The sequence below is a fragment of the Protopterus annectens genome, chromosome 8.part0, assembly GCF_019279795.1.
Source record: "Protopterus annectens isolate FY-2018-M chromosome 8.part0, PAN1.0, whole genome shotgun sequence".
In the NCBI taxonomy this organism is placed as follows: Eukaryota; Metazoa; Chordata; order Ceratodontiformes; family Protopteridae; genus Protopterus; species Protopterus annectens.
Window position 1 is genome coordinate 1,758,518,081 of NC_056741.1, and position 16,260 is coordinate 1,758,534,340.

The window sequence follows — 16,260 nt, forward strand, 5'->3', positions numbered from 1 at the left end:
TATATATCAAGCTAATGCATGAAAAAATATGTCATCCAATGCAATGAATGTAAAGTACATTTACAGTATTACCAGTAAACCACCCTAGTCGTTGATGCCATACCCCTACCTAACATATGTGCATGGTTGTTAATATAGCTGGCATACTGCTGTAACAGAGTATACATGTTGCTAGGTGCACACACATACCCTGTAACACACATGTGATTGTGGGCATGGTACAGGCATCATTACACACATATCAGACATACATACAACACACAAATGTATGCCAACACAGATGAGCATTACCTGTGTACCTTACAGTACTGTGTCCCTCTACTTACAGATACCTATGCCTGAGGTATGTAATCTGTGCAGACTACAGGAAACACACAAGACAGTGTTACCAGGGAATGTGAACATACACCATACTGTGCTGTTTAGGCCTACAGCTTCAGGTAGTACAACAGTTCATATGTGAGCGGGATTCGCCAGCAGTACCACTTACTGAGCATACATGTATTGCTTCAGCCTACAATGGGACACCACAGTCGTACACAAGGAACTACGTCACAACATATGCCATCCTACTATGTCTGCATCCCAATAACTGACACATCTTTCTCTGGCCTCACACCAAGGACACAAACTATCATGACAGGAACAACATCACACTAAGCTATCACACCTTTACAGACCTTGCAAACATTCACTGTCACATTCATTCCACCTCACATAGTAGGTATTGCACTGATTACATGTGTGTGTGCATTGTGTCATAGGTAGGTAATACGCTATTGGCCCTAGTGCCTAGATCAGCCTAGCCATATGCTACCCTGGCCTTTGACACACATGTAATGGGATTTCACTTGCTCCTGTCAAACGGATACACAGCGGTGACTCTCAGGGCATATTACCTATCTCCCAAACAATCATCAGGGGTATGTATGACATCTGCTAATGAGGAACCTTGTTTGTTAATGCTGGGTGGTTTAGTCCAAAGTATGGCATATTTGTGGATAGGAACCTGTACCTCCAGCATATGCTATTTAGTGAGGTGTTGAGGATTAGGGCTCTAGGTCATGTAGCCTGGAGGGATTGTGAGGTGTTGACATGGTGTTTGGCTGACTGCTATGGGTGTGACATACCTCTGTATGTCCGGCAGAGGTAACCTCTGGATGAGCAGTATGCAACACACTCTAGCTGTGGATTTGTGAGTCAGTCTGCATAGGGCATGTGTTTGAGGGCAGTGTTACTCTTTGTGAGGTATGTGTGTGGCCTTTCCACTTGCTGTAGTTGTCATGTGAGGTACATACCACATGGGGCATTGTGATGAGTAGAGGGAAACACTGATCTATATTTCCCTAGATGACACACCTTTTGTGATGACACGTACCATGTACACAGATTACAAGACTAGTGCGGCACTGTGATTATCAAAGGGGAGGCTACTGTCCACCTGTGTCCCATGTTCCCTTCTGACACCTTCAGTGTTAGGCAGGCTACCACCTCTGTGGTAGTTACTGGGTAAAGTGTTTTGGAATGGGGTATGGCACTGCAGTACCAACACTGGTGTTCAATCTATGCCTTGGTCAACAGGCACCTGTTGCAGTACGTATGGCCCCGTGTCTCCCTCTCTCTCTCTCTCTATATATATACATATATATATATATATATATATATATATATATATATATATATATATATATATATATATATATATATATATATATACACACGTACATGTATACATCCATTGCTGTACATATAGATGCACATATAGGCACATATACTGCCCACCTTTCATGGTGGGGATGTCAATTATGCAATAGTTGTGAGACATACGGTTATGTAATAATATTGCACAGTGTTGTGCAGAATGCATTTTGCTGTCCTCAGGCCATATAGCTGTAGCAGGCCTCACTGCCTGTAGCTCAGTACCACAGCGTTTAACCACCACATGACATATATTGACACTGCTTGCTGTCTGCAATGCCACACACTACAACCTACATACATATGTGCACATAGCAACCTTCAACAACATATATATGTCCAGCCTTCACTAACAGTTGCAGTATGTCCCTTGTCCTATGCACGTGTGCATATACATATAGATACGGACTGCTGCCACATATGGATGATTCACAGTATGTAGAGTACCCTTCAGACACATCATTTGGATGACAGCAAATACATATCTGTTACATACCTTACCTTTGTATTCCTCAGCTCCATCTGTTGTAGCTGTTGATTTGTTTTTTTGTTTTTTTTTTGGTTTCCTCTGTGTGTTGGTATTTCTTTTCAGTGTCTGTCTCTTACAGCCTGTTTGTCTCCGTCTGTCTGTCTCTCTGTCTCTGTCTGTCTCTCTCTCTCTCTCTCTCTCTCTCTCAGTTGGTGCAATGATATTATTGCATGTGTGGACAGCAAGTACAAGCTGCTTTTCTAGGTATCTGCACATGTGCATGTGATGGCCTCTGCACCAATTGGTGCCCACCATTTAGTAATTGCATGCAGCCTGCTGTGTCGTAATTGCAGTGCTCACTGTGATTGCAGGACATTGCTATAAAATGCTAGGTTAGTAGACGTAGCCCTTTCAGTTGTGCAAGGTGGGGCCCATGCTTGTTTGCTGTGGACACTGTTGTCTCAGTCAGAAGGTTGGTATATGTTTCATATCTGAAGCTAGGGTTGTAGCCAGTGATATGCATGTTGTACTGAAACCTGACTGTTGCTTCTTCCAGCGCACTCATCTCAGTGTGTAAGTTTAATCACACTTCCTAATGCTAACACTGGATACATGGGAGTATGTACTTTTTTTTCAAATTAGAGAATTATCTGGCATACAACAGTAGTTATTGCAATGTGTTTCTATGGCTTTCCTATTTTCCCTTTACAATTCACTTATTGTAATGCATAATATATTTCTTACAGCCCCAATTTATTGTATATCTGCTGTGGCTTAGTGGTACTTCATGCAGACTGGTCAGTCCAAGGTGTGGGGTTCAAGTCTGACAAGGGTATTTTATTTTGCTGCTGAGCAGTACAAGGGCCCTGTCATACATAGTGACTAAGGCACTTTTAAGCAGTTGTAAGCGGATTTGCGTGGGTTTGCGCGATGCTTAGTGGCGCTTAGCTAAGCGCACTCATGCGCACACTCGGGCAATCCTGCTTACTACTGATTACAAGTGCTTACTCTTGCTAACCCCTGCGCTCATTTCTTTGACAGAAAAGTAAATGGGGAGATAGGAATGTGGTGATAAAGGGTGCACAAAGAGGGGAAGACAGTAGGTAAACCAGTTTAGGATGTACAGGATGGGTGTGGGGAAGGTCCATAGCTGCCCGTTTCTTTACCAGCAACAGCTGTGCATATGCAATACATTAGGAGTGAAATTTGAAACCTTCCACCCTTGAGAGAGGAGTGAGGTCAACTAAGTATGTTGTACTACCAATTATGAATATCAGACACATACACTGTTTGTGAACTGCTATACTGTCATTAGTACTTTACTCACTTCTGAACAGTTTGTTGTTTGTTTGTGTTGACATTAGCACAGTCTGCTCAGGACAACTGGACATATTTCAGTACTGTGTATGCCTACCTACACCCGTGGGTGTGCTTGACTACACAGGTATATGGTACTTTTGGGTAGGGGTGCAGAACTGCAGAGAGCATTATTTATTATTGTGTGCTGTTTATCTTGCTGAACATGCAGAGTTGCTGTGTACCTGTTAGTCTATAAAGGCTAGTAGTCTGTCTCAGTAGCTCCCACCTGTGGACATATCCAGATGGTAGACAGAGGTTAGCCTAGTATCCTTTGACTGTGCACCACACCAGTCTTTTCAGCACCTGAACAATGGCATTGTCACAGGTGGTTGCTAGCAGTACATGGCTACATCCTTTGATATTTCTGTGGTGTACTCCTACATACGGGCATGCTTGTGGAATTCATTCTACTGTTATTTGCTGAGTGTGTAACAGCAGACAAGCTGATATGCCTGTGTGTTTCTGACACTTCCAGGCCTCACATACTCTCAGGTAAATATTTGAACAGCCTCAGGGAAAGGTACATATAAGTAGGATACACCTGTGTTATATTTCAGATATTTTGCTGTTGAGACTTTGGGGGATTAGGAGCATATGTATTATTACACCTTTTCTGACGTGCAAGCAGTGTCTACTCTCACTTATTGACATTTTTCATTAAGTGAGATTCCCCACCTTTCTGCCTACTGTTAGTACATTTCACAGGGAGTTAGAGGGGCACAGCTAACATTTGTTTGCAAATAAAGGACATCCCTGTAAATCAGTCACAGTTCGGAGGTCTGGCCTCTGACCTATTCAAATATGTCAGTGATTATCCTGCTCTGATACTGTGTGGGGTTTGTAAGGTGCTACTGTAACATTATTCCCTACTAGCATGGCTGGTTCTCTTTTCACAGTCATGTCATCAATTCCACAACCACTGCTGGTAAAGACCCACAGAAAAGGATTAGTGTTATACTATTCCTAATTTTCATTTACATTCCCTCATTGTAATGCATGATATATTTATTTCAGAGCCAAGTTATTTGTATATCTGCTGTGGCTTAGTGGTAATTCATGCAGTCTATTGTGTCAATGGTATGGTGTTCGAGACTGGCAGAGGTATTTTCTTTTGCTGCTGAGCAGAACAAGAGCCCTGCCATAGAGTGACTAAGGCACTTTTAAGCAGTTGTAAGCAGGTTTGCGTGAGTTTGCGCAATGCTTAACGATGCTTAGCTAAGCGTACACATGCGCACACTCGCTTAAACTTGCTTACTACTGCTTAAAAGTGCTTACTCCCGCTAACCCCCATTCTAATTTCTTTTAAAGAAAAGAAAATGGGGAGATAGGAAAGTGGTGAAAAAGGGGGCACAAAGAGGGACACACCATAGGTAAACAAGCTCGGGATGTGCAGGATGAGTGTAGGGAAGGTCCATAGCGGCCCATTTCTTTAACAGCAACAGCTGTGCATATGCAATGAATTTGGAGTGAAATTTGAAACCTTCCACCCCTGGGAGAGGGGTGAGGACAAGAAAGTATGTTGTACTGCCAATTCTAATTATCAGCTTACATGTTTGTCTGATGGACAGGTATGCGAAATGGGCAGCTATGTATGGGGCGTAATTTTTTTGTGGGTACAGATTGCCCTTTTTTTTTTTTTCAAGTGAGAGTGGAAGTGAGGTAGAGGAAGTAGGTATGTCTGGGGAGGTAGGTTGGGAAGGTAAACAGACAAGACGCATACAGGGGTGGTGTATAACACATGGGGTGGGTGAACACAATTGACGGGGTTGGATGTTTGGAAATCACAAGCCCATGAGCCCACAGATGGTAACAGTCGAACTGAGATCCCCACTCATGGGCAGTCACCACTGAACCTTCACAGCCCCGAGGGTGGCTGTGCTGGGGGCTGCACAGGACGGGCAGGCTCACCCATGAGATGCGCCACTCTCGCCTCAAGCTGGCATAGGGGATCAGCGACTGAACGCTGGATCTCCCTATGCACCACAGCCTTTGAAGGTTGACAGATGGCCCTTCTCCACCCACCCTTGCATGGGGGGATGAGCCCCATCCCCTGCAGCGCTTCCACCCGAAGGTGGCACAGGACCAACGGAGGAGGGGAGCCCGGGCTGGGCATCTGACCTGCTGGTGCCAGGTGCACTCGCCAGCTGAGGAGGGACAGGTGGGTCCGCTGGGACCGGCCTTCCCATACGTTCTGTGATTAGGTGTGTTTAATTACAACATAAGCAAAACAGCATTCCAGATTAGTTGTAACAGCATGCAATAATATTCCCATTAACCCAACACACCAAGGGTACAACAGTTGAACAGCAAGCATAACACATGCATATATTGAACCACAGTGGTTATTCCAACAGCATACAGGGATGTTTGGTAGCAACAGGCCACCATGATTGTGTTGTTTAAACAGGGCACATGCATCAACGTGAACGCAGATATTTATAGAACAATAGGACATATGTCCCAACAAATATTTAAGATTACGCATACCCATTGAGGTGTGGAATTGCATGGTTTATGCACATACAGTAGGGTGTATAAAAATCCTCAGTTAACATCTTATAATGACCTTTTAGTCTACACTACATTCCTAGTCACTGCAAGTGTATATCCCCTACCTGTAGTATTACACTTGTCACCATACATTAGTTTGTGTAATGGTTTTGGCTAGTTCAATATATGCCTGACCTATATCTGACAAACTAACTGCCCAGGATGCAGATGTTACTGCTACATATTTCTTTATTACATTTATATTTCTTTATCTACATATCTGGGATGTTTTTACATGACATTTTAACTTTGAGTTGTACAGAACCCTGCATTTCTTGACACACACTCACATTTCTGAGGAAAAAATGACAAGCTACATGTGTGCCAGGTTTACTTATTCATGCCAGCCAGTAACTGCCTTTTGTGGACTGTATATATGTTTCACAGCTACTAGTACTTCTATCACCCACTTTATATGGGACTGCACAACTCTGGGTTGCCAGCACATTTTCAAACAGTACTGTTTGTATACTGCAAGGGTACAACAACATTTCAGACTCTGTGACACAGACACACTCTGGGTTTTAGACCTTTATTAATGACATTACACACTTTTCCACAGGCTCACTCCTTTATTTGTTTTAACAGTGTATATGGCAGACATGTTCAAGACATATTATACCTTTATTAATAGGTTAGAACAATATTTTTTTCAGGCTCACTCACTTATTTTATATAACAGTGCCTGCAGAGATATTATTCCAGACATATGTTACCTTTCTTAATGGGTTTCTACACTATTTTTCTGCCTCTCTGATGTTTTTATCTGACAGTACAATAAGAGGACTTATTCAGGCAATTTTATGGCTGTATTATTGGACTACAACACTTTCATTCATGCTCTCTCCCATATTTTATATAACAATACATGCAGAATAATCATTAACCTGCCTGGTGGTGCAGCCTTAGCAGCCTATCAGCATAGGCTTGCTGATTCATAGCACGGTCAACTGCAGCTGTAAAGTAAATGAAGGAATATTGAGACATACCTATCCATTATACATACTCTATTATCAATTCTTATATACTGCATTCCATGGCTACATACTCAGTTGTGCGGCATCCCGCATCCCATGGGCCTCCTGTATCCATTGGTTCAGGCGGTCCTGCTTTCATCTCTTCAGGTCTGCATGGTGGTGATGGACCTGCTCACCAGTCTGAGGAACGCCTGTGGCACTGGTGAGGTCATGAGCTAACCGGTTCCAAACCTCTGCCTTGTACTTCATCCCTTGGAACTGGCCCTGCAGGAGTCTTGACTCGTGATGGTGGACAAGGAGCCAAACCATGTATTTGGACTCCTCGATGCCCCAACGTTGCGCTCGGAAGCGTGTTCCCTCTCCAACACCAGGCATTCTAACTGCAGTTGTGAGCTACAATCAGTTATGGCGTGTATTCCCACCTGTGGGGCTTAAATATGCCGCATTTCCCACACTTTTTTGTGATTGGCCATTTTGTAAAATTCTTGGCTGACTGCAGATCTGCTTAGTAATGGTTAAACTACCATTCATAAGTATATGAATGTTAATAGTGGCTGTTTCCCCTATGTTGTCATGGCTTAGTGGTTCTGTACTTTGCTTCTGATGCACAGAGTCCTGGGTTCCAACCTTGTCATTCATTTTATTTTCATACTATCCAGACAGGCTAGGGGGTGTGGCTGCATTTAAGCAATTTTGATCTATGTTGCTCCTCTGTGCCCTACGGTGCCCTGGTTGGCATGGCGGGCACTTCTGTGCAAACACATTGCGCTGGGTAAAGCGCCATTGAACTATGAGCAACTCTATTGTGCTCGGTAAAGCGCTTTGAAACAATGGGCAACTCTATTGTGCTAGGTAAAGCGCTATTAAACTGTGGGCACCTCTATTGTGCTAGGTAAAGCGCTATTAAACTACGGGCAGCTCTATTGCGCTGTTTGAAGCGCTGCTTAACTGCAGGCAATTTTATATCAGGTTCCTTTAAAACATTTATTTTGTTCATTGATACATTGGCCATTTCACTGCTTTTTAGTAATGTTTAAACATATTTGTCAGGTATTATTTCATATACTGATTTAAAAAATAAATACGAAGGGGAGTGGTGGGACTCAAACCGTGAATGCCTCTTCTTTGTGCGAACGCTCTACCATTATGCTATTGTTATTTGGTGTGATTGGCATAAACATTCTTTCTTATGCTCTTCCATGTTAGAATTGCTAACTCTAGCTAAGCAATGGGCACACCCGCGCACACACGTGCAAATACGGGCAGCTATTTTGGGGATTTAAAAAAATATATTTAATGTTTTGCGTTTTAGAACTGTGATAGGGGTTTACAATATCAGGGAGTGTGGTGTTGGGTGCAGGGACATTTGAGCAGACTTGCTCTTGTGTGTGTGCTTTGTTTAGTTTTAAAACATGTGCAGGGGCATGGACATTTAGATTGCTCAGCAGTTGGACACACCCCCTGCTTTCTTACATGGTCCGTGTAAGACTTACGATTGAGTCAGCGTGCCCTCATGCATATTCATGGCACGCTGATGTCATACCGTTCAACTGCAGCCTCCGAGTAAGACTTATTAAGTCTTACATGGAGGATTAGTGAATCCGGGGGAGTAAGTATTACATTTGTAATACTTTGTAAACAACTTACAATATCTCAGCAATGACTCAAGTTACATACTGCCAGCAGCATTTTATTCATCTAATTGAGAGTTTTTATTTGAGGTTAAGGCGTTCTCACTGCAATACATATTTTTTGAGATATTTAGAAAAATATTAAAATTATATCTATATAAATTAATATCATAAAAACAATAGTTAATGTATATTTACCTGCTCTAGGCAGAGGCAAAATATTAATGCAGATGAGTTTGCTATTGTATACGCTTTAAGATGAAATCTTCTAACACCTTGTACATAGCATGGTTTTAGAATTATTGATACAAATACGAGCAAGCAATATTTGATGCCTAAAGGTGTCAGTAGGAGTTAACTAAAGATGCACCTGGAGGCATCACTTGGCTGTAATGAGTTAACCTTGAAATTGCATTGCTTGCCACTGTTGCACACTGCTTACCATCGCTCACTGTGTTTGCATGACAATGTGCAGTGTGCAACAATTTCAAACAATATGCTCACTCCCAGTAAACACGATTACTAGAATTGGTGGGAAACTATCATTCTCCATTGCACTTAATCTGTGATAGACATGGCAGTCATTCATGGAGAGGATGTGAGATTTAAGGCTCAGAGATGGGGTTCCAGGAGTCCAAGATTTTTATTGGACTCCTAGTGAAACACCACAATGCTAGATTGCTGCAATGGGACTATTCTGGTTCCCAGTATAAGTTAGAGGCTTGGAATAGTCTGGCCTGAGCTGTGGCCAGTGCCATGGGTATCCCCTGCACTGGTGAACAATGTAGGCAGCACTACAATGACCTCTGGAGAAGGATGCTAGGACTGAGGATATCCCACAGATGTGTAGGTATTAACTATGGAGAGTAATTGTAAGGCTTAAAAGCTGAATATAGGCAAGACTGGTATTCATAATGGTATTCTGTTCTGTTCTGTTTTTTCCACAGCTACAATGGAGATGGAGTGCAATGTGAGGACCCATGGCACAAAACTGGCGAGGATGATGGGGTATGTATGCAGCAGAAGTGTAGTGGCATTAAAAGTTAGAGATAGTTTCTTTGGCATTTTGTACAATTGTATCAAACTGAACATGCATATCTCAACTGTAAAAGCAAGTATGCATCCATTAATCTGTAGCAAAAACCAAGAGTACAGTATTAGACTTCAGTCAGAAGTGGTGGGTTCAAATACTACACTTCCCAAGTATACAATACTGTTAATTCTTCAATTATGTGTAACTTAAAGGTTTAAAGTAAAAGCTCTATACCGGCGGCACACATGCCCTGCTGTAAACTGTAACCTGTATAACTGGAATATGCATAAATACAATATATGAACATTTAAAGGAGTATTGGCTGCAATCTGTAGGATAGTGTGCATCTGTTAGTAGCTGATAGTCTTAAAAGTTATAGTTATCTGTTAGGGGGTGGTTGTCTTAAGAGTAAAACTTAAGATAATATAGTCAAATAAGTGTATTAATGCATTGTATGTTACATCTGAAGGTACTAATCTTATATCTTTTTTTTTTCTCTCACCTCAACCCTTAGCTCTCTTTTCTTGTTTTGGTTTTATATTATCATGTTTTGTCAAAATGTGTCCATGTCATCCATGTGTATCACATCACAAAATGCTCCACAGCGCAGCGGGGTAAGACTGCCCCACAAGATCTGACTGCTCCCCTCCACCAGCCCCAGTGTGATGGCCATGCCCTGGCCCAGCAATCAAGGAGCCTCAGTCCTCACCACTAACACCAGGGAGGTTGTCACCTAAAAGAGGAAAGGATAACAAATACACACAGTAAAGTACAATTTCACTTAAGTGCACACAGAGATCATAATCAGTCTGGGGCTGGTTGCTCACTTGCTCTCCAGGTCTCAAATAAGACTCCCCACTGGCACATCTAAGGGGCCAGATCTCAGCCTAGCTGGCAAGCTAACCTACAGTACCCTGTCTGTCCAACCAGTGCTTCATATCCCTGCCCAGGTAGCTGACACACACCCACACTTTGAGCTAAGTATTTATACAACTTCACAGACACTCCTGGGAAAGGCTGACACAGATTCTCCAACTGTGCCCCTTAACCCAGACTATATGGTAGTAATTACTGCCACCACCAGCTTAATAATTTATCAGCTACCCAAAGGCCCTTGAAAGGGTGTCCAATTATTATCCAATTGGTAATGTGACTATTCAGTCTAAGGCTTATTATAGTGGCCTATTACAATAACCTCTATAAATATGCAATGTACTCTAGTGCCTATCTCTACACAAACCAGCCACAGGTAAAGGTTTTTTAAATATTTAATAATAAATAATTAAAACACAAGACAATACTACTACACCACAGCAATATCTAAGAGTTCAGAGATCCCACAGAAACTTAAAACAATACAGTAGGACAGGTCTGATGTCAAAGTTAAACACTTAATCTAACTTTCTAATCTTTAGCTATTCTTAAGAGAAAACACAGTGCTATGATCTACTTACAGACATAAAGAGCAAGCAGTGCTGGGTTGGTAGTCCAAGACAAAATGCGTTCAGTCTCTCATGGAACCATAGTTTTTAAAACACTAACAAACAGCTCTGCTTGGACCCTCCCAAATTCCATCATTTTGACACTTAGGTTTTCCCAGTATTCACATTACATCATTTTGACACTTAGTCTGGAGTCCCAGGCAAACAAACTGCATTATTTAGCAAGCTAACACCTGCACAGGAAACTACAACAATAAAAGACATTTCATATGCATACTGTAAAAAATATTCCTTAAGTTAAGACAATAGAAAGAATGTGTTCAGCCAGATGCTTTGGCACCATATTTTAGATAACTGTAACTTCACTGGTGAGGCCCAGGGACTGTTGGACTCTTGAATCACCCCTTGTTCCAACATCTCCTGAAAGGCTTGGCTTGATTTTCCTTGCAGCAGATGGCAATGTTGCAACAATCTTGATGTTCACATTTTACAGTATTTTCTTTCATTTAAGAACACAAGCTTGTATTTTACATTTATTTATACAAATGATAGAATTATGTATCAAATTCTATTTGACTAGGCTGGCAGCCTTCGCTAATCTTTCCCCAATCTTCACATCTCTTCCCCCCCTGGAGAACTCAAGCTAGTGTTTCAAGTGACTCTTGATAAACGCCGCTTGAGAGGATTAGGTCTATCTGATTGTACCTCACCCCATTCCCTGTCTTGAGAGCCCATCTGCATTGGCATTGCTACTCCCACTGCAGTGCTGCACTGACATATCATATGCTTGCAACCCCAGGCTCCATCTTAGCAACTTGGCATTTTGATGACTGGCTCTGTTTAACCATATTATAGGGTTGTCATCTGTCATTACAGTGAATTTTCTTTCATACAGATAAGGTTGAAGTTTCTGCAATGCCCACACTATAGCTAGACATTCCTTTTCTACAGCTGCATAGCATTCCTCCCTGGCTTGGAGCCTATGACTGAGATAAACCACTGGGTGTTCTTCCCTCTCTGAAGAATTCTGGCTAAGTACAGCCCCCACCCCATTCTTTGAAGCATCCACCTGTACAACAAATTCTTTGCTGTAATCTGGACTGGCTAACACAGGGGGTCCTCCCAAAGCTTCTTTAAGCTTCTGAAGTGAGTACTCACAGGCTGGGGTCAACACTACCTTATCTGGCCTGTTCTTCCTTGTCAGGTCTGTGAGGGGAGCAGCTATGGTACTGTTACTAGGGACAAACTTTCTGTAGTTCCCTGCTATCCCTAAGAATGCCCTCACCTGCTTTTTGGTAACAGGTGCAGGCCATGCCTGAATAGCTTCCACTTTGGCAGGTTTTGGCCTTATCTTACCACTCCCCACTATATGTCCTAGGTAGGGGACCTCTGCCATGCTCACCTGACATTTGCTCAGCTTAATGGTCAGACCTGCTCTTTGTAGTCTGCCCAGCACCTCCCTGACATGCTGAAGATAATCTGGCCAGGAATGGCTGCAGATGATAATATCATATCAGTAAGCAAGAGCAAACCCTCCTGCTCCTGCCAGGATACTATTCATCAGCCTCTGAAAAGTCACTGGGGCATTCTTTATCCCAAAGGGCATCTTTGTGAACTCATACAAGCCAAAAGGAGTAAAAAAAGCTGACTTCTCTCTAGCACTGGGAGTCAAGGGCACCTGCCAGTAACCTTTGGTAAGATAAATGGTTGTAAGATACTTAGCCCCACCCAGCTGCTCTAGGGCCTCATCTGTCCTAGGCATGGGATAAGCATCTGACTCTCAGTGACTACTTAATTTCATGTAATCCACACAGAACCTGGTGCTGCCATCCTTCTTTGGCTCCAGTACCACTGTTGAGGCCCAGGGACTGTTGGACTCTTGAATCACCCCTAGTTCCAACATCTCCTGTATCTCTTATTTCAGAGTCTGTTTGACTCCCTCAGGACCCTATAAGGGGCCTGCCTAATAGGCCTTTGGGGGTCCTGTATCCACCTGGTGCTGCACCAGGTGTGTGCACCCTGGTTTCCCAGTGAACATGTCCCCAAACTCCTGCAACACTGCCCGGATTTCTCGAACCTGGGTAGGAGATAGCTGCTGGGATACTGCTACCCCTTCCACCGAGATGTCAGCCCGAGCCTCACTGAGGAGATCAGTCCCCAGATCTCCCTCAGACTCCTCCTGCAATCCACTGCAAATGCTTAGCATAAAGGCCTCCCTGTCATGGTAAGGTTTCATCATGTTACCATGGTACAATTTGTGCCCCTGCCATCTGCCTAGCACTTCCACCATGTAGTTAACATCCCTTACCTTTCTTACCACCTTGTAGGGTCCCTCCCAAGCTGCTTGCAGCTTGTTGTGTCTGACAGGAATGGGAACCATTACCTGCTACCCCACAGCATATTCTCTAGCTCAAGCATTCCTGTCATACCACACCTTTTTTCTGTTGTTGGGCTTCTGCCAGGTTCTCCTGGGCCAAGCCCATGAGTTCCCTGAGCCTTGTCCTGAGGTTTAGGATGTATGCCACAACAGACTCTTTGTGAGAATCACACTCACCTTCCCGCTCATCTCAAATTAAATCTAGAGGTCCCCTCACCCTATGCCCATACAGCAAATCAAAGGGTGAAAAACCTGTGGATTCCTGGGGAACCTCTCTCTAAGCAAACCACAGATGGGGCAAATATTTGTCACACTCCCTCTTAAACTGATCTGCAAATGCCCGTAGCATGAACTTGATTGTAGAGTTTAACCTCTCAACAAGACCATTAGTCTGGGGATGGTAGGGGGTGGTCTTCATGTGCTTCACCCTACAGGACTTCCACAGACAAGCCAGCAGGTCTGACATGAAATTGGCACCTCGGTCAGTCAGTATTTCTTTTGGGAAACCTACCCTGATGAAAATCTCTAACAAAGCATTTGACACCTTCTCTGCCTCAATGGAGGACAAAGCCACTGTCTCAGGGTATCGTGTAGCATAATCCACTACCTCTAGGATATACTTTTTCCCTATGGAACCTGGGGTACTCAGAGGACCCACAATATACATAGCTACCATCTGAAATGGCTTCTCAATCACAGGCAAAGGCATCAAAGGAGCTCTCACCTTGTCTCCTGCCTTGCCTACCTTTTGGTACTGCTCACAGGTCCTGCAGTACCCTGTTACATCTCTGGAAATTCCAGGCCAATAGAAGTTTTGCATAATACGCCTCTTGGTATGTTTTATGCCCATATGACCTGCAAAGGGAATATCATGGGCTATGGCTAGAAGCTCCAGATAGTTGGCTCTAGGCACTACCAACTGCTGTACTCTCTCACCTTCTAGCCCTCCCTCAGGGGTCCACTCTCTGTATAGTAACCCTTTGTCCCAGTATACAGATTCCCCCTTCCCTTGAGAATCAGGTGCCTCCCTAGCTACTTCCCTCAGGCCTTGCAATGTAGGGTCTGAGAGCTGAGCCTGTCTCAACTCTCTCCTTGTAACCCTTCCCAGCTCCCGTTCCATTGGAAGTCGGGCATCCTCTGACAGTGGTGCCTAACTGTCAGCCTGGGTACTACTACTCACCTCTACCTTTGCAGTTACCCTGTCCAAGGGAACATCAGTACCCACAAGCAGCTGTGGCTCACCTTTAGTCTCACTGCTACAGCATAGCTCCATCCCTGAAGTAACCACCTCAGCAGTTCTGGCTGCAAGTATGCAGTCTGTCCGGGTCTCCCCCAGATTACCAGACCCATATGCTTGTCTGCTAGCCTCACTGCGTATAACTGCTAAGTACATGGAACTTCCTCATCCAAATCCTTCCCTCTCAGGACATCTGCAGGATGGTAGTTCCATACCCCTGTTGTCTCAAGACACCCCACTATTGGCATTTTGTCTTTCCCACTTACTGGCTCCCTAATCTTTGGTTCCCCATCTTGCCTCCGTGGACACCTGTATGCCATATGGCCCCACTGGTTGCATTCAAAACATTTAATCTTAGGTCCTGGATGTGTACCACCTGGACTAGCGGCTTCCCCTGCTACTGGCAGATTTTGTTGGGGCAGTCTGTGCTTGTCCACCATGGGTTTCTTTATACCCATGAGCAGTAGTGGGTGTCCCCTTCCTGTGCAGGGCTGCCCTGCTGTCCAGGTATAGGTCTCCTTTCTTCCCCAACTCATCTGAAGAAGCACATTGTCTATCAACTAACCAGATACTCATGTCCTCAGGCAAAGTGCTAAGGGCTTGTTCCCTCACCAAAAGGTCTACCAGCTCTTCAAAAGTGGTGACCTGACATCCACTCACCCAGCTATGAAAATAAGTGCTCAGTTCAACAACATATTCACATATATTTTCATCTGCCTTGCGTCTATGCTCACAAAACTTTTTCCTATACACTTCAGGTGTTAGCTTAAAACATTGTAACAGACATTTCTGTTGCAGTATAATCAAAACAGACAGAGTCAGGCATTTGTGATATACAAGATATAGCTTTCCCATGGAGTAAGGGGGTCAGGAACCGTATCCAGAGCCTTTGGTCAGCACTATACTGTTTGCATACCCTTTCAAACATATGAATGAAACTATCAAAATTATCCCCCTCTACATTGTGGAAGAAATTTATTGACCTGTTGTGCTTCTAGCGTCCAATTACTCACTTCCCCATTACCTCCATGACGCTGGCGAAGAGTCAGCATTTCCCTCTCATGCTTCCTCTGACGCTCCTTTTCTTCGGCTTCTATCTCCAAATGCCTCGCTTCCAACTCAAGTCTCTCTAGCTCCAGCTGGATTTTTAAGTCCACTGCAGAAAGGTTGAGCTGTCCATTCTCAAAGGATATTGTATTTCCACTGCCAGTCCGATTGTCCTTTGCAGAAAGGTTGAACTGTCCATTCTCTGAGGATATTCTATCTCCACTGCCAGTCTGATTGTCCTCCTGGATGCGGTTTTCTGATGCAGCTGTAACCAAGGCTGCAATCAGGTCTACCTTAGTCAGGTTTCCATGCACCAGTCCCCTAGCCTGGCACATCTCCACCAGCTGGCTCCTTGTCAGCTTTCCATATTCCTGTGCTGACATGCTATCTGCTCACATTGATTAACTAAGCTAACAAATAAAATAAACAATTGTGATCTG